At 39.5% G+C, this 21,713-nt stretch overlaps 1 non-coding gene across 1 annotated transcript; it reads left to right on the top strand.

The window, feature by feature from the left end:
* Positions 1-2,252: 2,252 nt before the first annotated feature.
* On the top strand, positions 2,253-6,066 carry LOC110479350 (P2Y receptor family member 8). Its single transcript, XR_013342077.1, has 2 exons — positions 2,253-2,316; positions 5,770-6,066. It is a non-coding gene; the product is annotated as a P2Y receptor family member 8 (transcript).
* The last annotated feature ends 15,647 nt before the right edge of the window (positions 6,067-21,713 follow it).

Consider the following 21,713-nt stretch of genomic DNA (forward strand, 5'->3'; position numbering starts at 1 on the left):
GATGAACTTTCTAACATCAGTTAAAAAAATAATAAAAAAAAAAAGTCTAAAATGCCACCACACTAGTCTAAAATATCCTACACAAAAGTCATATCCCTGTTTCCCAGGAGAACACAGCAGAATTGCAGGTCTTTTACCAACAAAGACAGGAACCCAAATACTCAGACTGCTTAAAACAGCTCCAGAGAAGACACTCAAAGCGAACTCCAAAGCCTGCTGAACTCAGTGAGAAGCTGAATAGGGACTCCACCCAAAGGAAACTCACCCATAAAATTGACACTGTTAAAAATTGACACTGTTGCTCATAATCATTCTGAAAGGCATGACCAGTCTTTAGAGGGATGCTTTCTTAGCACTTAATTGCTTTCTGAGGAAATTTTAGCATGGCCAAATGAAAGTCATCATACTGACTACCTTGTAGAAGTAGTATATTTAATTATTAAATAATTTTCATTATACTGTGTTATGATCTATCACAGTATATTGTACTGCAGCATTAATTAATAATATATTAATTATAATACTCCAGAACTGTAGAATTTAATTGCTTTTTACCAAAAGTACATGCAGGGTCTTTTCATTCTGAAAGTTTCTTTCCCCAGTTTTAGAGAGGAAAGCTTCTTTAAAAATGGTAATGAATTAAAAGTTGAAAAAATTTAATTATTTGTAGACTATATGATCAAAAAGTAGAAAAGAAAAAGCTCTATTTCCGGTCTGCTGTATTTGAACTAAAAGAAGATTGTTAAAAAAATAGCAACCAAAGAAACAAATCAAATCTCATTTTTTGGAGGAGCTTTTAGGGGGTCCTATTAAATATATTTTGTACTCTTTCAGGCTATGAGACTGAAACTCCTTCCTGTTTACCTGTGGCTCATAGTGAGAATACTGACAGTTGGTTTCAATTTTTTATATGTGGAAGTGAGATGAGTTAAAGCAAGAACTTGAGTCTCCATCCTGCAACCGTTTTCAAAGTAAAATGCCCTGGTGTATCTGCATACGAAGCTATGGCATCAATAGCCATAGCTTGAGGAGTCACACAAATGTTTTGTCCTCCATTCCAAGACAACACTAAGCACCTGCTCAGATCTAGGATCTTAAGTATCTTCATTATTTCTGTGGTGTACTGTAAAATGATAAATTTCAAGTGCAGACCAGCCTCATCAGTGTTTTGTGGGAGCATGCCTCTTGAGTCTTTGTTATTGGAAATAATCATTAGGAAAACAAAGGTAAGACTTAACTTGCAGAGAATAAGGATTTTTTGTAGTTTTTATAAAATCTTGATTGCATAAAAAACCCCCATGCGAGCATATGTATCTATATAACAGAAGAAACTTATTTGGATGTTAAAATTCCCAGATAAAGAATCTTGCAAAGGTCTTTTTTTTTCCACTGCCTATATTCAAGAGTGTCTTGAATGACAAACTCTGGTGTAGACATCTACAGTGCAAATTCCCAGAGCTAGGCAAGACAACCCCATTCCTGTCTCAGAAAACCCCAATATGGGTGTCTCCACAGGCTCAGAAGCCCAGGTGCCACCTTGGGTTCTGTATGGAGGTGTCCACTCCCCAGAAGTAGCTTGTGCTTTTGTGGGCAGCTGGCTATTAATAGCTTTCAGGCTAGTGAGTGTTTATATGCTAAATCTCAGAAATGCCTTTTAGTCAAACAGATACATTTAGGCAAAGGGGGCAGGTTTTCAGGCACAGAGGGGTTTTATGTGCAGAGGACTAACTCCTGATACTCCAGGATGCCTGACTTTCAGCTGGAGAGCCTCTGTGTATAAAAGTATCATACACCATATGTATATGCAATGCTTGTCCAGGCTGCAATGGATGCCACTCCTTCAAATAATCTCATTTTTTACCTTGCTCTCTTGGGCACCACAACACTGAATTCATGATGAGAATGTTGCTCCACTGCTCTAAACTTCTTCTATAAATGAGAGTTGGGAGTTCAAGCCATTATTCTGGGTCATTTCTGCATTTTGTTACATAATTGTCACTCAACAGTAAAATGTACTTGGTCACAGTTATGCAGAAGACACTGCCGTTTTTGTCTTTCACAGAGGTGATCAGAGTCTTCTCCTCTGGCCACCTGCATATTCTCAGTGTGAAATAGAAATCATGTGTAGGGCAGAGCATTCATTACCAAACTGAAGTGGAGCTGTACTTGAAGGACCTCGAAGTGAGGAAGGAGTTAATCGTTGCAAAATAGTCATTTCCTGAGTCCTCTGGTTGGATGAGTAAAAACTTTCAACTATTTCTATTTCTTCTGTGTCATTTAAGAGGCTTTCAAGGTGCACTGTACCTCTCAGACCAGGTAAGGAGTACAGCTTTTCACTTCTTGATTGTTTATTCATAATAGTTTCTCAGAGCAGCCAGACTCAGTCAAGACTGATGTTTTCTCCCTCCTATTATTTACATCTGAAGCGAGAACAAAGTTCTTTAAAATCCAAGAAGTACATGTGTCTCTTTGTGCCAGATGAGTGTGAGCTGTAGAAATAAAGGAAAAACTGTATGGCATAATAATAGAGGAAAGATAATTAAGAAATTATGTTGCACATATTTAGAAGTCAGATTTATTACAGCAAATGCTGCAGTAAAAGAGAAAGAAAACTCATCACCGGTTTTAAGGAGTTCACTCTGCAGTAACCACTAACAAAATAAGGAGCTCTCAAGTGCACAGTTTGCTTTAGTGGGCAGAGTAGTAAAAATCATAGAGTATCTTCAGCTCTGTTTCTAAAAAGAGGAAAAATTAACTTCTACATAGTGGGGAACAGGAAAAAAAAATCAAACCCAGCTAATTCTGGACCAGTTTTAGCTGTAAATCTGGACCTGATATCTATCTTTAGCTACTGCAGAATCATGTACTGTACTCATCCTGAGACTGCTCCAACAGTTTGCAACAGCCCAAAACACACAGTGAAGTGACTGTGGAACAATATCATAGGATGATACAATTTCATCAGGGTCTTTTGATGCATAAAAGCTGAACTCAGACAGGCACCAGAAGGCAGTCCCACAACACAGTGCACTTTTGCGTATGACATTTATTGCCTCTCAATAGATAAGGAGAGAGATTATTTGTGTGAAAACCTTTAGTTCAGAAACAAGCATAAAATAGCCATCTGTGGGGAAGTTATTGCAGTAATGTGCTGTCATCGTGTCACCATACAGAAAGGGAAATTGTATGTGCCCTGCTGATCCCTGAGTGAAATCATACACTGGTATGGCATTTGTGGGTTTTTTAAGACTCAGGGGAGTTTTTGCGTTTGTGGGTTTTTAAGTCTTTGCTTGTTATCAGTTTCAATGTTTGGATATTGACTCCTTGAATGTTTGGTTTAAACGTTTTCTGGATTTTATACATAGTAGTCAGGAGAATCTAGTTAGGACTTTTAACAGCATTGGTTTGATTCAGACACAAATTTTCCATCCATGTTGGCACTTCATTCCTAAATTATTTCCACTTTACTTGTGAAATTGCTGTTAGAGTAGCAATTGAACCTCTGTAATGAACTACACCCTCAACAGACTCAATGATCTACATGATGTTTTGTCACTGCATCTACACATGGGGACTTAATATGAACCTCAGCTGGTATCAGACTGGTACCCTGGCTTTTGCAGCTGCCCCATGCAGGCAATCTGATCAAGAACCCCAGTCTTCCCTTGCAAACAGCTGTGTCAGTTTAGAAACAACCAGAGAACATGTCACTGTTCTGCTAGGGAAAAGGCTATGGCAGGGGTAGAAGTATTTGCATCAGCCTTAGTCTTATTTTGAACATCAGTGCTAAGAAATTTGCTGTTTTTTATATGTCTGTATGGTGTTAGTTGGTAAATTCGTGAAGCTTATGCCATAGTTTGCTGGAGGAAAGCTGGCTGAGATGTGCCTACCACCCTGCAGTCACATTTCCCAGTTAATGAATAGGCACAGCTCAAGGGAAAGTGCTCAGCAGCTTTGTGTGGGAAGAGCAAACTGAATCCAGGCATTCCCTGTCACCCACCAGCATCTTACCCACTGCTCGTGTATTCACCTTCTGTCTTGCAGCATGGGTTTGGGTTCAACTCAGATAGGTCTGCCTGTGCAGATAATTAGGCTTTCACTGACGACTGTTAGTGCAGAAAAGGCCAACTCAGGTGATATAAAATGTTTGCTCTCAGTGCTCTTTCAGCATCAGTATCTTTGTTTGATGGGGGAAAGGGTGCACTCCTCTGTTGGAGGGTGCCGTTTGTTATGTGGAGGGGTTATGTGTAACAGCACTGAAAACAAATAGCAGAAAGGTCGTTCACTGTATGGTAGCTTTGGTCTGCCACAGTAACTGCTTCATTCTGATCAAGTGGCCAGAGGGGAGAAACCCAGACACAACTCAGCCACAGCAAGTTATTGTGGTAGACTCCCCTGTCCTGTTTGAAAATGAAGGCACACCAAGACTGTGTCACCTCACATCTAAAATATGTGCTGGTGTTGTGCATATATGTTGCCACTTAAAAACTTCACATTTGCACAGTTCCCAGATAAAAAGTTGTTTCAAAACAGAAGTTCAGGGGGGTTCGCTGCTGAAAACTAATGTTTGCAAAGCTTTCAGTTGGACAGAATGGAGGTTTTCTTATCAGGCATATTTATTGACACCGGTTCCATGCTCTTCACAGCATGCAAAAGGAGCTTGAAAATGTAGCTCTTTTCTGAAAAATGACATTACAGAAATGACATTACAATTTGGACCTTGACTACTGCCTCCGGAGCTCCTGGATGAAATGAGTTCTATTTATAATTAAATGACTGTGGGATTGTTGTTCTGGCTTGATTATTCTTATTGCCAGCTCTCAAATGGGAAAGTCAAGCTGGTGTTCCTCTTGGGCTTACTATTTATACACAGGAAACCTGAGAGGGAAGCAGCCTGAGAGTTAAGGTTGTTACTTAAAATAGGTTTAAAATGGGTAATGTAATCCAATTTTTATCTAAATTACTTGCTAATCAATCAGAAATATCCCACAGGATTAATTTTATATATCTTTGAATCTGGTAATGTCTGATCCAGTCTCTTTTCATGTATTTTTGATTGGAAGCCTTCTGTCCTTACAGAATTTTTCTATTGGTAATCTTGTTTTTCAGTGTTGATGAATATTTAACTAAAGCTGAATACTCAGAGAAAGAGAGAGAAATCTGTGTATGCTTCATGCAACAAATCAATAATTAAATACTGGGTTTTAGCTGTCATTGATATCCTAACAGAGAGGTTCAGCCTTTTTGCACACATACTGATCAGGATCCAAGAGTTGTTCAGGCTGGAGCCAGGGATCTGCAAGTTTGGTCATCAAGAGCTGCACATTTTTGTCACATTTTCACAGTACTGCATGAATAATTTGGGCTCAGCAGATGGTGAATTGAAAATCCTTGCTCTCCCAACTGCAGATTAAATCTTGAAATAAGAACAGAAATTACACCTTGCTAAGGTCATGAAGAAGTAACTAGGGCTACTTACTGTGAGATACCCTGCACCTGATCCACATCTGCAAAAATGAAAAGGGAAAATAGCAAACCAACAAATATGTGCTCTTTTTTCTTCATCTTAAGATGTCTAGAATCTGAAGCATTGGCAGTCCTGCACAGGTATGTTTTACAGCTAAGGAACCATATATTTGAGGCTGTGAAAGAAAATAGAAATGCTATCAGTGTTTGTCATTGTCACTCTTTGCAATTATCTTTATATATGACTTTTTTTTTTTTTTTTTTTTTTTCCCTAAAAGATTTCTTGTTTGTTCCTTTCTGCAGATCTTACTCATAGAGGAAATCTGATCTGCTGCAGCACGGAAACATCAGCAGTGAGATGGCGAGACAAATTCCTTAGGGAACTGCCTGTAAGTCTGGTCAACATTTAAGAGGAAAAGTTTTGCATTTTCTTTGGCAGGATGTTACATGCAGAGTTTAGCTGTACGAGGCAATTGCTGAGGCAATAAGGAAATATTCAGGAACACAAGCTTTGAGTAGGTGAGTAAGCACAAAGGCAGAAATAATCTTGTTAGGATTTTTTCTTTCTTCCCTGCCCCACCCCCTAAATTCTGAAAAACATGATTGGTCTTTGAGACTTGCTAAATCATGCTTAATTGAAATCCTGTTCTCCTAGAATCCTGGATACACCAAATAGACCCCACTTTAGGGCTACAATGGTTCAGCAGTTGAAAGCTGTGAGAATAAGCCTTTTGTACTTTTGTTGCTTCACCTTGTGACAGTCAAGCAGTGCAGGGATCAAAGGGAAATCCCCCTGGAACACAGGCAGTGGTAAGAGATAGGGTAGGAAGCTCTGGATAAGTAAGCACTGAAATGGTGAGGATGAGACCAAAAAAGGCAAACTGGTAGTACAAACTCGGGGTAGATGACAGAGGGTGAGATCTGGACAGCAGTTAACAGGAGGAAGAGAGACTTTGGGTTACATGCTGCTGCTGATGAAAGTGGATTTGTAGAGGACAGCAAGGTGTGATTCTTCCAGGTCTTTCCCCAAGATACTCTGGAGAAGCCCCTGAAATATTCAGGTCTCAGAAACATAGAAGTAAAAAAAAAAATTGTTTATTTAGTATTTAGGACAAGAGTTTGAACAGTGCATTTTACATAGGGCATAGTGTCATTTATTGAACAATCAGGAGAAAAAAGTCTAAATTTTTCTCATGGGGCCTTTGGAAAATTGCTGGGAAGGCATTGGTTCCAACTGAAATCAGGTGGGAAAAGGCAAGCTTAAACATGTCAATTTTCAAGCCTGTGACCTGCAGAGTTTCTAGACAACTGATTGAGTTAGAACAGAGAATCTTGGATAATTTCCTGTCTTCAGCTTGTTGACTTACACCATTTGATTAGTAGGTGCATTCAACTAAAAAGCAACCAGGGGAGCCTGCTGATGAAATTCTGTCGCTCAAGATCTTCAGCTTTTTATTTATTCAGGCTGCTAGAACAGTAACCTTCCTGAGATAAATGGACATTGTGAGCATTTCAACTCGGAAGGAAAAGACACAACATTTTCATTAGGGACACCTTCCATTCCCTCAGTCACATGTCTCTGCAAAACTGCTGACCTCAGTTACACAGTGTTTAAATCCTCAGTGCACCAATCAGAGCTGCTGGGGTCTTTAGAAATACATAGTTAGTCAAAAAGTTTGCAACCTATCCATAATTGCAGCTAAGAGAAGTTGGCTGCTAGCACGTGAATGTGAGACTGAGTTAAATAGAAGCAAGGTCAAGATGTTAAGCTGTATTAAACACTACCTTGCATATTGCATACAGCATCTCTTTATCAACCTGATTTGTGACCTGCCACAGAAAATCACTGGCACCCAGTCTCTCACATGAAGATGTGGCTTCTTGGTCCCCCATTTTTCCCATGGGGCATAAACATGTCTTTAACACCTCTAAGAGGATGAAGAATGAAATTTCCTGTCACATGTCTGGCTTTTGCAACCTTAGCAATTCTCACCAGTGTAGACACATGATCTTAAAATCCGGTCTTGGCAGATAAAATAGCCTCACAAACTCATCCATGAAGTCTTTTATGGTGAAATGCATGTTAAATGTTTGACATTTAAAACCATATATACTTGTAAAGATTATTTTTTGAGCTTTTTAAATGAAATGAAATTTGAAATTTCATTTGAAATTTCATTTTTAAATGAAAGCTCTTCTCTGAGAATCTAACAGGATATGGCACAGTTTTACATGTTATAGTAGGCTGATAGGTTTATTCAACTCCTACGTCTATTTCTGCTAATGTTTGTGGGTTGAGTACACAGTTACCCCCACATGACAGGGGCAGAGATCATAGCCAATATGGATATCAATAACAAATTATTATTGGTCTACCCTGGGCTTGGAAATGTTTACACTGAGTGAGGTGGATTTTTGTCGGTTCCCAGTTTGCACTGCTGCAGTACCATGAAAACCAAATGCAACAGTGCCAGGGAATCACTTTGTTAAATGTGGGACACCAGCATGTGGAAAGACTTGCTATCCCAGTTAGCAGCAGGAGAGCAGAGAGAAAGGAATCAAACAATTACGGAAAAATCAGTTCCTTTCATTGTGCCTGTTTTTCTGACTGCTTCAACGTGTCTTTGGAACTACCGTAGTCATGAGTGTAGAAGGAAAAAGGTGGTCATAAACAGAATTATTTAAGTTGGAGAAGACCGTCAAGGTCATTGAGTCCAACCTTTAACTGAGCACTGCCAAGTCTGCCAGTAAACCATGTCCTGAAGTGTCACATCTTTTAAATATCTTTTCACATATCTTTTAAATACTTCCAGGAATGGTGACTCCACCATTTCCCTGGGCAACCTGTTCCAATGCCTGACAACCCTTTCCATGAAGGAATTTTCCTATTATTCAATCTAAACTTCCCTTGGTGCAACCTGAGGCCATTTCCTTTCTTCCTATCAATTGTTACTTGGGAGAAAAGACCAACACCCACTTGGCTCCAACCTCCTTTCAGGTGGTTGTAGAGAGTGATAAGGTCTCCTTTTTTCTTCAGACTCAACATACCCAGCACCCCCAGCTGTTCTTGTGCTCCAGACTCCATTGTCCTTCTCTGTACATTCTCCAGCACCTCAATGTCTTTCTTTCAGTAAGGGGCCAAAAATTGAAAATCTTTGCCATTTTCAAAAGTGCATGTTGTCACCTGGAGATTTGACTTTCTCAAGTTTGAAATAAAAACCTCAGTGTTGCAGCTTGCCATTGCCAACGATTTTGTTGTTCACACTAATGTGCTACAGGAGCTGTAAATGCTCCCCTGCCCATACCTACCACAGCAAAGTAAAAAAGTTCACACCCTCTATGTATCATCAGCTTAAATTTTTCTAGTAAATCTGAAGAAAATAAGTAGGGGTATGTTCACAAAGAACCAGCCAGAAATTCAAAGTGTGCCAAGTGTTAGAAATAAAGCCATGCTTATATATTGAAGATATTTTGGTGTCCAGCTATCGGCCCAAGAGAACTGAAGGCTAGATGCTTTCACTTCCTTCAATGGAAGATAAAGATATGGTTCATTCATAAACTGGGTCTGTCACATGTTGGGTCAAGCAGGATTTGGTGTAGGATTTGCAGACTGGTATTTGTATCTACAAGAAATACTTTGTCTTCTATTCTGAGCTACATTTTCCTTGTTTGGACCCCAGACAGAAAAAAGGGGTAAGTGAAAAACATTTTGAACATTTAGGATGAGATGGTGACACTGTCCTTCAAGGGGAGATAATACCAACATGTGTTGATCCAGTGGCTCTGGGAACAGTAGAAAGCACTAGTCTTTTTTCTTACTATGACTTACAGTGGAATAATATATAATGAATATTAGCCTTATTGTCATTGCACACTACAAAATTCTCCTGAATTATTAGGGCCCTTACACACAGAAAACCATATGCAGTTGCACTAATCAGGGAAAAGAACTAAAAAACATCAGGTGGAATTATAAATGTCTGAATTCCAGGCTTTCATTCAGCCAATGCACATTTTTTGAGAGAGGAGTGAGAGGAAAAATATAGACTCATGTATATAGACTAAAGATCATTTTCAAACAAAGCTGGACAGCAGCTTGGCTCAATAGCTCTCTGGGTTTTATCTACTTTCTCGCTTCTATGTTAACAATAAAGTGAACAAGTGTGTGATACATGTTCTGGATGGCAGTTGCCCAGGACTCCCACATTCTCTTATGGATTCTCCTGTGTCACAGCCTTCTTCTACAGATGAGGCTACATGCTCACCCACAGACTTCATTTGTCTGGTAAGAAAGCATACTGAAATACGAGTCTTTCATTTCTAAGTCCTAACAGCCCACTTGGTTTCTGTGAATAGTGTTCATTGACTGACTCAGAGAAAGAATTGCCTGGCCCAGCATCTCAGTGCAGGTTCTTTCTGTTATCTCCACCATGCTCCACAGAGCCCCAGCCCTCACCTTCCATTTCTGCAGCCCACTGTCACTGTGCCCTTTTACCTACTTCTGGGAGGGAGACAATAGATTCAGGCTGAGCTTTCTGCAAGGACATTATTGCCTCAGTGCTCTCCTCCTCCTCCCCCAGAGAAATGTGCTGTAGAGACCTGTGGGGACTTACTTCCTTTTTTGAGATCTGAGCCAAAGCTTAAGTCTCTTGATGTGTAGCCATCAAAGGCATCAAAGATAAATAACTCGAAGTAGTGCTGGTAAATAAATATCTTGCAGACTGTTACTCACTGCCTTGTTTCATTCACAGAGTTAAATGGCATTATATAGAAGCTGAAAGTTAAGCTTGCAGTAATTAAACTTCTAAATAGTTTTGAACATCAAAATTAAATGTTTTTAGTTTTATCTATTTATTTTATATTTATTTTATTCACATTTATTTACTTATGAAATTAATTAGTCCTAAACCATCCTTAATCTAAATCCTTTCCACAACAACTCACATTGGTGAGAAATTATGCCATAGATTTTAGTAAGGCGCTACGTACAGACAATTGCAAATGACAGCACTTTTTCTGAATACATCTGCATCATGTTTTATGTATTAATTTTTTTATATGTTAGGACTACAAATATTGTATTGCTGCTGAATCACTACTGTTGCTCATGATAAATGACAAGACTATTTCCCCAGTGGAGAAACAGTCAAATATGGTACAATTTTTTAAAAGACAACAGAGCATGCTCAGATCAGAATTACTGAGTATGTAAATGTTCTTTGCAAATCAGTTTGTATTTATCTTTTTGACTCTGACAGTCTCAGTGTCCTTTGTGGCAAACCTCACAAAGGGTTTTTATGTGCTTGTTCTGTTTTATGTACTTTTGATCCACTCAATCTCAAATTAAATAACTAGATAGAAAAAATAATGTTACCCTACACCGAAAGGGTTTGGAAACCAACCTCTCTTCTCCTTATTAGAAATAATCCCTTCACTGCATGTTTCGGTCTTGTGGGTGAGAAAACTGTGCTTGCTTTTTTGGCTAAAAGTGTAGTGTTTCCAATTCTGAAGTTCTCATTGCAGTTTCCACTAGTTACAAATACCCACAACCCCAGGAAAAAAAAAAAAACCAAAAAAAAACAAAACAACAAAAAAAACCGAGTTTGGGGCTTTTCTGTGTTGTTTATACACCGTTTAAAATGTCATCAAGTATTTCTTAACCTTTTTCTCTGCTTAAAAGCAGATTGTTTCAACCACTACTTCCTTATTTCTCCTCCCTTCCTCTTAACTCTTTAATAGAGGATTTCTACATGTGCTTTTCTTCTTTATTTCCAGTCTATGAATAAGTCGATCTGTACATCTGTCACACTATGACACCAAGTATCTCACACACGGATGCTAGATGTAAAAGAGGGAAGAAAAGAAATAAGAGTAAACTTTATTTTCCGACATAACTATATATAGAATTCTAAGAGTGACTGTGGATTGGAGGGTGAAATTGCTACCTCTCCAACCACACTGGTCAAACCAACAGTCTACCAATTCTCTTCACCCACAAAAAGAATGTAAAGTAATCATTATTTACAAGAACAGTGTGAGAAAATTCAGTAGAAATATGTAAAGAACAGAAGGCATAGAAAACTTTTAGAAGAACTTTAAAACTTTCAAAAAAACAAAGCAACATATATCCTTCCAGCCAACTGGGATTATGAAAGCCAAGAAAACTTTAGGGTAGCTTTTCATCAGAACAGCAAGATGTAGTTGAAGTGTTGACAGCAGTTTGCTAGGAGTGGGGGGAGAGGTGGTGTCAGTCTCTTACCACTGAAAGACTTGTAGTCTTCCCATTCATCCTTCTGACAGTTTTATTTTGACAGCCTGGATCACAGATAACATTGTACTGTCACCACACAACACTGAAAATTACTTGATCATCTCCTGCTTTCCTCAAACCTTGTCCTTCACAGTGATGTACCCACATACCCACTGATACCAGCTGGTCATGCCAGCAGTGACAGGATGTCACAAGAGATAGCTAAGGTCCCTTTCTGGCACAAGAAGGTATGTGTAATCTCCTCCATGTATGTCCTGTGAGCCTTGTTCTGTTAAAAAACATCAGGTTGGTCTTTGCTCTGAGGCCAGCCTGAGCCCTGTTGTAGCTCCATGAGCACAGCTTTCATTCTCACTGGAGTTCTTTCTCTGGCCTGGCTTCTTTGGTATTTCCCTGTGTAATTGCCCCCCTTGGCAGAAAATGTAGTTAGTGTAACTATGGGATCTTTCTACTGTTTTCTCCCATTCCAGCCAGGAAGGGGGAATGTGTAAAGGATCTTAGTAAGACATAGAGCAAGTAAAGTAAGTAAGACATAAAGCAAGTAGCTTTCCTATGTTGAATGTCTTTCCTAGTCTGCTGGGACAGGATATCTGTTCTCGAAGAGTTTAGCAAGACATTTGAACTCCATGATCTAGAAGACTGATTGAGTGGCAGTACATTCTGGAAGATATGCCAGAGTTCTTGAACTAGAGAAAAGCAATTGGGACTGCAATAAAAGCAGAAAAAGCAAGTATTTTTGACTGCCACTGATACTTACAATAGAGGATGAAGACCATCCATCCAGTGTGAGACTATACTCACCAATGGATGATGTAGCTAGGAGCATAAGAGATTCTTCTGCAAAAGGGGCATAATCCTAGGAGGCAGAGCAAAGCAAATGTGCATTTGTGACTCACATTATATGCCTAGCATCAGGCCTCTGCCTGTTCATATGCCTGACCTACTTGCTGGGATCCACTCCAACCTTACTCCGAAGGAGAAAACTTCCATCACAGGTGGAATTTCTAATTTCTGATCTTTATGCTAGAACTGAAAAAGGCTCTAGGAGCCTAAATGCTCTTTTGTTACCACTAAGTGCTAAAACTCAAGACTGAGGTCTTCAGCTCTTCAGCTTTTGCTAAAGGTGCCTTTACAAAAATTATGAACCCCAACAATTAAATCCTTAGAAGCCCATATATCCTAATGACCAGTTCAGGCTGAGGGCCTGAAGTCACAGTTGTTGAGTGAAAGGAAGACTGTTCCTTGTGCTGCATCAGTTTGAGAACCTAGTAAACCATAAATTGCCAAAACACTTATTGGAGTACATCCTCCATGGGATACAGAACGAAGCAAGATGTCAATGCAATGTGCCCTTTAGTCCTGTGGATACTTATGGCACTCCCCTAAAGACTATGGATGTTTACCTGGCTGATTGGAACCAAGCATTCTTGCAGAAATGCATTAATCATAATGTTATTCTCTACAAGTTGTCTTTACTCCTGCAGCTGAATTTGTTCCAGGTTGCATGGTACCACAGGGATATAAATTCTATAGGTGTGAAAAACAAACTCTAATGTTTGTTTAGTACTTGAGAGGAGAAGACATCCAAAATGCAGTTCCTATTTCAATGTAATGTATATATTTTCTGTGAAGCAACTAATAGAAAATAGTATTGCTAACTGCGGGGGGGGGGGGGGGGGGGATTAGATTTCAATCTCCTTGCTCTGAAGAGAGAAATAAATTAGTATCTCCCACTTCCCTATTGTGTGATATTTAGGAAGTGTGAATAGTACTCTTTTTGCTGGTTTGTATACTTCTGGGTTTTGTGAGAACAGACAGATGCAAACATCTCACTGAAGCAGAAATTTCAGGGGTAATACATGGTTGTATCTAGAGATTTCCTTGAAATTCTCCACAAAGGGTATGGAGGCTTTTACACACCTCCTCTGAAGATTTCTCAGAGACTCTTTCTGTCTAGCTTTCTTGTTGCTCTGTGTCCTGATTTTCTGTATTTCATGGTAAAATGCCTAATTATGAGCTGATGAGGTGGAGACATCTGAGATGTCTCCACGGAAAGTCCTCAGCAGGCAGATGTAGAAACTTATGTTTCTACAACCCAAGGCAGAGTAGGTGTGGATGGTGGTGCACTGGCCTCTCTCTGTGGATTTACATTCTGTTTTAATACCTCTAGGTACTTGCTGCTCTCCTGTGTCTCTCTTTCTCTCTTTCCTTTTTTTTTTTTTTTTTTTTTTTTTGTTTTTTTTTTTTTTTTTGTGATTGAGCAAATCTAACCACAATCTCTTTTTACACCCAGTTTCTAAAGAAAGTCTTTTGCCTGGTTTTCAGCTGAATTGTTGCTTCACTAGTAACAAGAACAAGACATCAGAAACACGGTAGACAAAATAATACACTGAATTCTGTAATATTAGGCATTCAGTCATTTGAGAACCAGAGAATCTTATAGTACCTTGAAGTTTGTGGAGATTTATCCTCTTAGGATATTATTACATTATTATAATCCATACAAAAAAAAAATCCACTACCCCTAAAGAAATACTTATTTTATTTTGATAATTGATTTAGGAAGTCTCATTATATCATCAGTTAAAGTTCAAGGAAGTGCTCAATTTCAAATGCCACTTTACATGTTCTCCTTGTAACTCTTGTAGCATTTACAAAGCAAGACACTAATATTCCTTGAACCATCAGCAGCAAGGTAACTGAGTTGTGCAAAAAACCATAGTATTATTTAAAGAAAAAATTATATGAGAGTAGGAAAGTGACTTTTCAGAAGGCATTGAGAAAGTGAGAGAGAGCACTGGAATTTAAGATGTTCTGCTTATCATCCTCAAGAACACACCTACAGTCTTGTCAACTCTTGCTAATCCAGTCAACCCTCAGAAGAGACCTGATTCTTAATTGTCCACCTCTTGTAATTGCAGGGAGCCTTTTCCACAAAGAGATACAAAGAAGACATTAACATTTTCATCTCCTTATTGGCATGGCTCTCTGCAGGACTGATAAAGAGGAAGCTCACTGTGAGTGTTGCCTTCAGTCCACTTCATCCCAGCACTTTAGAAATGGTTTTGGAGTGCCAGATCCTTTTACACAGTTCAATAAGGTGGCTCCTTACTCTAATCTAGAAAGTCATATTGCTTTGGATATAGTGGCATTGTGGGGAGGCCACTGATACTGGTCAAAGTATTGTTGCTACGTTCTCATTGACAGTTTTGGAAGCAGGAGACAAATTGTGTTTGCTTTTGCTTTTGCAAAAGTGTGCAGGGAAGCTAGTCAGGAATGCCACTGCTAAGGATAGATTCCTAAAATATTTGGATGCCTTCTGAGGACTTAAGGCAAAATTAGAATATTTTCCAAATACTGCTTTGCATCAGGTAGGTAAAGAAATAGGAAAAGAAACCCCAGAAGAAAATAGTATTAATACAAAGGGCAATGTCAAGGAGTTTGGCATGTGATGCAACCTAAAAATAGGGGACTAATATGAACACTTATTCAAACTAAAAAGTACTGTCTTGTGATTAGTGTGACCATTTCAAAATATTTCCTGTTGTGATTGTATAACCTTGAAAAAGAAAGGTTAAGTTTAAGCTGGTGAATTGCTAGTCTTCTCTTTCTGCTGGCCTTTGTAAAAATAAGGTTTTCTTTTACATTAAAGAAACAGGTAAACAAAACTAAATGACAAGCCTTGAGGGTTTTGTGGAGGTTAGTTTACATCATGCTGTAGCAGAATGCTCTAAAAACTATCAACCTACACAGTACAAACACAAGTAACTTTTATATGTAGTTTTAGTATATCTAAGAAGCATCTGTAGAGATGGTGTGGGAGTGAAGGGAGGGCTGAACTGAGGAAACTGATTTTGAAAGCTGTTTTTTTGTGTGTGCAATTTTTTTAAAAGAATTTCAGAGAATGGAAAGAGGAACCTACACTGAGAAGCTAGGCCAAACTTGTAAAAAACTTTCCCCACAGTGTGTGGTGAAACATCTTTTATCACTGCACTCTTATCTTTAGTATGTTAGCATTATGGTTTTCTCACCTGCATGGACAGATGGATGGATGAAGCTAGAAGGGATTCTGAGAATTTATTTTGTTTTTCCAGGCTCTTTTATGAAAATGTAATGCACAACCTTTATTAAACCACAATCCTCAAGAAAATGGATTTATTTTAAAGCTTAAAACTCCTTTGCTTTTCTTTCTCTCTTTCTCTGTATATTTGTATGATGATAAGGCAATGCAAGACAGAGAAACACGCAGAGAAGAAGAAAGGAAAATAAAGTTGCTCTCCTGAAAAGTATTGCCTTTAGGTTTTTATAAAAGTTTTTCTGAGATGTTGAAATAAAAAGGACTCAGGTCTGTTTCTTTCAGTTCCCTGAAAAATCTTCAAAACACTGCGTTTTCCTTCATTTGCTTGCCAAACCACATTAAACCCCACCACAGGCTGTAGTGCTCAGTGGCTGTCACAAGCACGGGTGACTTCATCTGGCATGTGCCACCAGGCCTCTCAGTGCCGAGCTGATGCCACACAGCGATGCTGGCTGGAGCCATGTGCACAGGCAGAAAGCGGGCCAAGGGTCCAGGGCATTTCAGCAGGGCTGGGGAGAGCAGAATCTTGGCAGCTCTGTGCAAAAACCCCATGAAGGCTCTGAGCCCCTGAACTTCTCATGAGCAAGCATGAGCAATGAGTCCCAAAACAGAGCTGGGAACTAATAGTAAAAAATAGATAACCTCCAGTATTCTCAGAAAGAGAAGTGAGAAAGTAGCTGGTGCTGATTTTTCTTCACTGTGAGATGGGAAGCAGGCTGCATTTTCAAAAGGCCTATCCTGTCTCTGCTTCCAGGTAGCTGAGGGCATCCTTGGGGTTTCAGAAGGGAAGGTGGCTGCTGTGATGTGATCCCAGCCACTGCAAAAGCATCAGGTGTCTGCCAGCAAAGGAGCTTCCAGCGACAATTCTCCTTCATGATCTGTGGCACTACAACAGAGTGAAAAAGAGAACCAAAACCTTTTGATATGGAAGCTCTAATGAGTGTACAGGTTTCAAGCTTGCCATTTGCTAACAATTCTCAGTTAAGGAGTGGAAGTTGTAGAAATTTATTTGCAATCATCTATAGGCCAGAGTTCTTTAGTGTCTGGATTGGGAAGGGGAGACTGCAGGTGAGTGCTCCTGCTGCTGTGGACACTCAGGATGGCAAAAGCCTGAGCTGAAAGCTGCTAATCCTCATCTTGTGAGGAGCCCTTCACTGGGTCTTGAACAGCTGATTTCCACAAGGAATCATATTTGATGAAGACACACATTGCCAGAGCATATTTTCCTAGTTTGGTTAGTGGTACTTGAAAGGTTTTTTTTATTTCCATACTGTTTGCTCTCAGCTGATTTTTCTATCCCAAGCACATCGCTACCACATTTATGTGATTAATGATGCAGTCCTCCAGTCACAGCCTTCAGCCCATGGAAATTCTGTCTTGTGTAAGGATCCTGAAGCAGCATGGCACATTTTGGCAGGGCTGTATCAGTGAGGCCATACCATTCCTAACAGTCACTTTCTGTCATCAGACTTCTCTGATGCCTAAATTAGGTCAGATTCCCAGCTGAAAACCAGGGCAATCAGCCTCAGCATTTTTACACTTTTCATTTAACTGTTTTTTTATGTATCTGGGTTTTTTGTGGCTCACTGTTTTATGTGATGTGCTTCACACACTTCACACGTAGCAACTATTAATCCAGTTCCTTCCTGGACTTTATTAACACCTTTTCCTGTCCTTTTTACTAAGACTGCAGGGAATTTAATAATACTGAATACGTGTCATCCTGAACTGTACACTTTTATGTGCCAGTTGGCTCTCTCTAGTTTTTAGTTTGAAAGCTATAACATTAATTTTCAGTAACATAAACATTGCCCTATTTTAGTTTAGGTCAAACCATATTTTCCTGATGGTACCATCTGCACCAAACATTTCCTTTATTTTTAAGTGCATCTATATCATTTTTCTATGCATCTGTTGTCAAGTTACACACTGAAAGTGCAGGAGTGTGGTAATATTTCAAAGCACATCACTTAGATATCTCTAGAGCTCTTAATAGCCCAAATTTTGTCTCCAAAGAACCGTCTCCTAGTGCTCTACTGTTACATGTATCTTATTGAAGCATAATGGTACCAGTGATCAAAATTTCCTGAGAGCAGAGTCTAGCTGGCAGCCTATTGCTAGGGGTCAGTGCTGGGCACAGTCTTGTTCAACTTATTCGTCCATGACCAGGGTGAAGGGACAGACTTCAGCCTCAGTGAGTTTGATGGTGATACAGAACTGGGAGAAGTGGCTGACATACCAGGGTGCTGTTCTGTCAGCCTGCAAGACCTGGACTGCCCCCCCACACAAACCAGCTGCAGAACATTTGACTTCTGCCTGTGATTATTTCACAGGTAGCATTCATTATGATAATGTATTGGCATATATCTGAGCAAGTACTGCAGCAGGAATAGAAGAAGACAAAATAATTTTTATTCTGAGTTCTTGTGATCATGTAAAACTGACTGTAGGCTTTGACACACAGGTGGAAGAAGATGGATATGGATAAAACAATGCATCTGATCATATTCTGTGCCAATTCATTTTCACACAAAAGCTGACCTGGTCATTTAAAGACAGCAGCTGAGTGATCCAAGTTTGACAGGGGTGAATTACGTTTTAGTGAACTAGCTCAGATTCTGACAGATTCCAGGCAACTATGGGCCTCCAGGAAATCAGGATCTGAATCAACAGGATGTTTAAAACAGGCTGGAATCAGCTTCAAACACCTGCACTTACTGTGGAAGTGACTATGTATGCAAATACTGCAGTCACTGGAGATCTGCCCAGTACAATAAACACTTTCCAACTCACCCAAAAAATAGATACTTAGATTCCTATGGATGATAAATCCATAGCTTTAGCAAAGCCCAGGCAGTAGAGGCCACCTATACCCTGTCACTCAGTACTACTGGTGTGGAAATAGTTTTGACTATTCGCATAGATCTTAATTAATAGGAGGAACAACAATTCATCCTGGTTTTTTTTCCAGTCACCAGTTGTTATGGATCCAGCACAGGCTTTTTGGGACACATCTATTTACCCAGCGGGGTAGAAAGAAGTTTTGAATTTATTGAGATTAACTAATGGAAGCAGTGGAAAAAGCCCCATCTGAAGGCAGCTTACATGCTCAACAATTTATTTGATACACCCCCACAAATATTACTTCAAATTTCTAGCCCAAATATGTTATATCACTGTTAGAATTACTCTACATCATTTACTCAAAACATTTCCCAAATACCACACCAAATTATCCTTTCAGGTGCACCTTCAAAACTTCATGGCCTGTCCTGTTTTTGGGCTTATCATAAGCTAAATCATTTAACAGCTACAGAATGTCATATCCTTAGTGCAAGTACAAAAAAAACCCATCATCTGAGGTTCCTTCCTTTCCTTTTTTTTTAAATTTTTATCTCTAAAGATAATCTTTAAGAGCATGCAGCAACTCTACCTCAATTCCTTTGTGGACTGATCAGGAGAGGAAATACTTGAAGAAGGCTTCACAGAAAAGAGAGGTGAAAAGATAGAAAGTAGAGATTTCAAACAGAATATATATATATATACACATATGCTTATACATGTGTATATTTATATATATTTGTTTGCTATAAAATGCCAGTTGGAGCACACATATTCAGTGTAAGACTCCAAGGTTCTGAAGACTGAGGATTTCTCTGTTAGGAATCTGTCACATTGTCTATCACAAATGCCTTGTGCTGATAAACTGTTAAATTATTTTCCTGGAATTTGAGGTCGGAAGGGAAATGATTGACTACACTTTTTCCTCTGACTCTTACAACAGCTGTGTGAGGCAATTACTTGTAGAGGGAAGTAGTTCATGACCAGAAGCCATTGTCTGTCAATCCTGGATACAGACAATATTTAAAACTTAAAGTTATAAAGGAAATCAGTTCATGTGTTATTTAAATTTCAACTACATCAGGCAATTTCATCAAAGTTCTATAAAAACATGTGTCTTCATCTTTCCATAAGTCCAGGCCAAGATAGCTGCAGGAGGGCCCTCTGGCACAGGATAACTCCACACTGTGCAGGATGTCTGCCAGAGGAGTTAAAGGGAGGCTTACAAGCTAATTGTTCATGGCCCTGCACCATCTGACAGACACTGTGGTCCGTTTAAGTGAAGGTTCCTTGCCAGGAATCAGAAGTTTCAGGAACTGCTTGCATGGCTTTTCCTCCCTGTGCAAGACCGTATGGTTTCACCCAGAGGAAAATTACCTTGTGCTATTGGGAAATAGGAGTGTGCATATGGGCAGTGAATTCCTGAGCTGATATATTGAATTCTTCTGTTGCCTTAGCTTTGCTAATCTTTTTTAAAATATCAGTCTTCAAAAAATTTAGCTTACAAAGTCTGCTTATCAACATATATATAATATTCTAGCTATTAGCCTCTAAATTGGAACCTCTTCAAAATCCAGCATTTTTATAAGCTGACTTGCAAGCAAACTGCAAACTGATCTATTTTGTAAGTAGCACTTGAACTGTAAATACTGTAAATATACTTCAGATGCTGAGAGGTTTTTGTCAATACTGGCCCACAGACTTACTATTTACAAGAACCTGACTACTGCAGAAATAAAGTTTTTTAAAGAGCACATTACAGAATCACAGAGTCACAGAATCACAAGGGTGGAAGAGACCTTCAAGATCGAGTCCAGCCTGTTCCCTGATACCTCAACTAAACCATGGCACTGAGTGCCACATCCAGTCTTTTTTTAAACACATCCAGGGATGGTGACTCCACCACCTCCCCGGGCAGACTAATCCAGTACTTTATCACTCTTTCAATGAAAAACTTTTTCCTAATATCTAACCTATATTTCCCTTGACACAGCTTAAGACTCTTCCTCTTGCTGTCAGTTGCTGCCTGGAGAAAGAGACCAACCCCACCTGACTACAGCCACCCTTCAGGAAGTTGCAGAGAGTGGTGAGGTCGCCTCTGAGTCTCCTTTTCTCCAGGCAAAAGAACCCCAGCTCCCTCAGTCATTCCTCACAGGGTTTGTGTTCCCTTACCAGTCCAAGCCCCTTACCAGCTTTGTTGCCTCCTCTGGACATGCTCAAGCATCAAAATGTCCTTCCCAAACTGAGGGACCAGAACTGGAGCACTCAAGGTGCGGCCTCACCAGTGCCAGGTACAGGGGGACAATGACCTCCCTGGTCCTGCTGGCCACACCATTCCTGACACAGGCCAGGATGCCACTGGCCTTCTTGGACACCAGGGCACATTGTTGGCTCATGTTCAGATGAATTTCACTCTGAACTGGTTCACAGGCACAGATGACTGTGGTTGTGTTTATGCAAATCTTACCTAAATTAGGGTGAATATTGCTAACACCAGCAGAGAGTCCTGACCTTGCTGATTTACACTTTGAAAAGGTGAAGGTTCAAGTGAACTAAAATTCAACTATCAGCAAAACTGCATAGTCCAGGATAGACACAGGAAATTTGAAAGATGATATGTAATTTAATTTTACTGCTTAGCTAGTTCTGCAGATTTGTTGCAGTATTTGCTTGTGGAGTTTCTTTGCCTCTCATCTGTATTTTTTAAATTTCACGGTAACAATTTTTTGTCTCAGTCTTTTACTATTTGGCCTGCTTATACTCTGTCAGGCTGGAGAACAGAAGCACTCCCTAGTAAGCAGAAATGACAGCATTACTTTGCTTCACTTTTGAATAAAGCAGATTTTCTCTAGATTGATACAGCTAACAAGCTCTAACAGGTATGCACATCTCCACTACATGAAAGCTGGTAGCGTTTCTATATTTTCTTACTGAAAAAACAGAGGGGTTTTTAACTCTCAATGTGAAATCCTTGTGGAAAGAAGACACTCTTGTTTTACCTTGTCCTGTTGGTTTGAGGTCAGAGCTATAACCACTACAGGGTTTACTTTGACTGTGTGT

Source organism: Lonchura striata, chromosome 2 (genome assembly GCF_046129695.1).
Source record: "Lonchura striata isolate bLonStr1 chromosome 2, bLonStr1.mat, whole genome shotgun sequence".
Classification (NCBI taxonomy): Eukaryota; Metazoa; Chordata; class Aves; order Passeriformes; family Estrildidae; genus Lonchura; species Lonchura striata.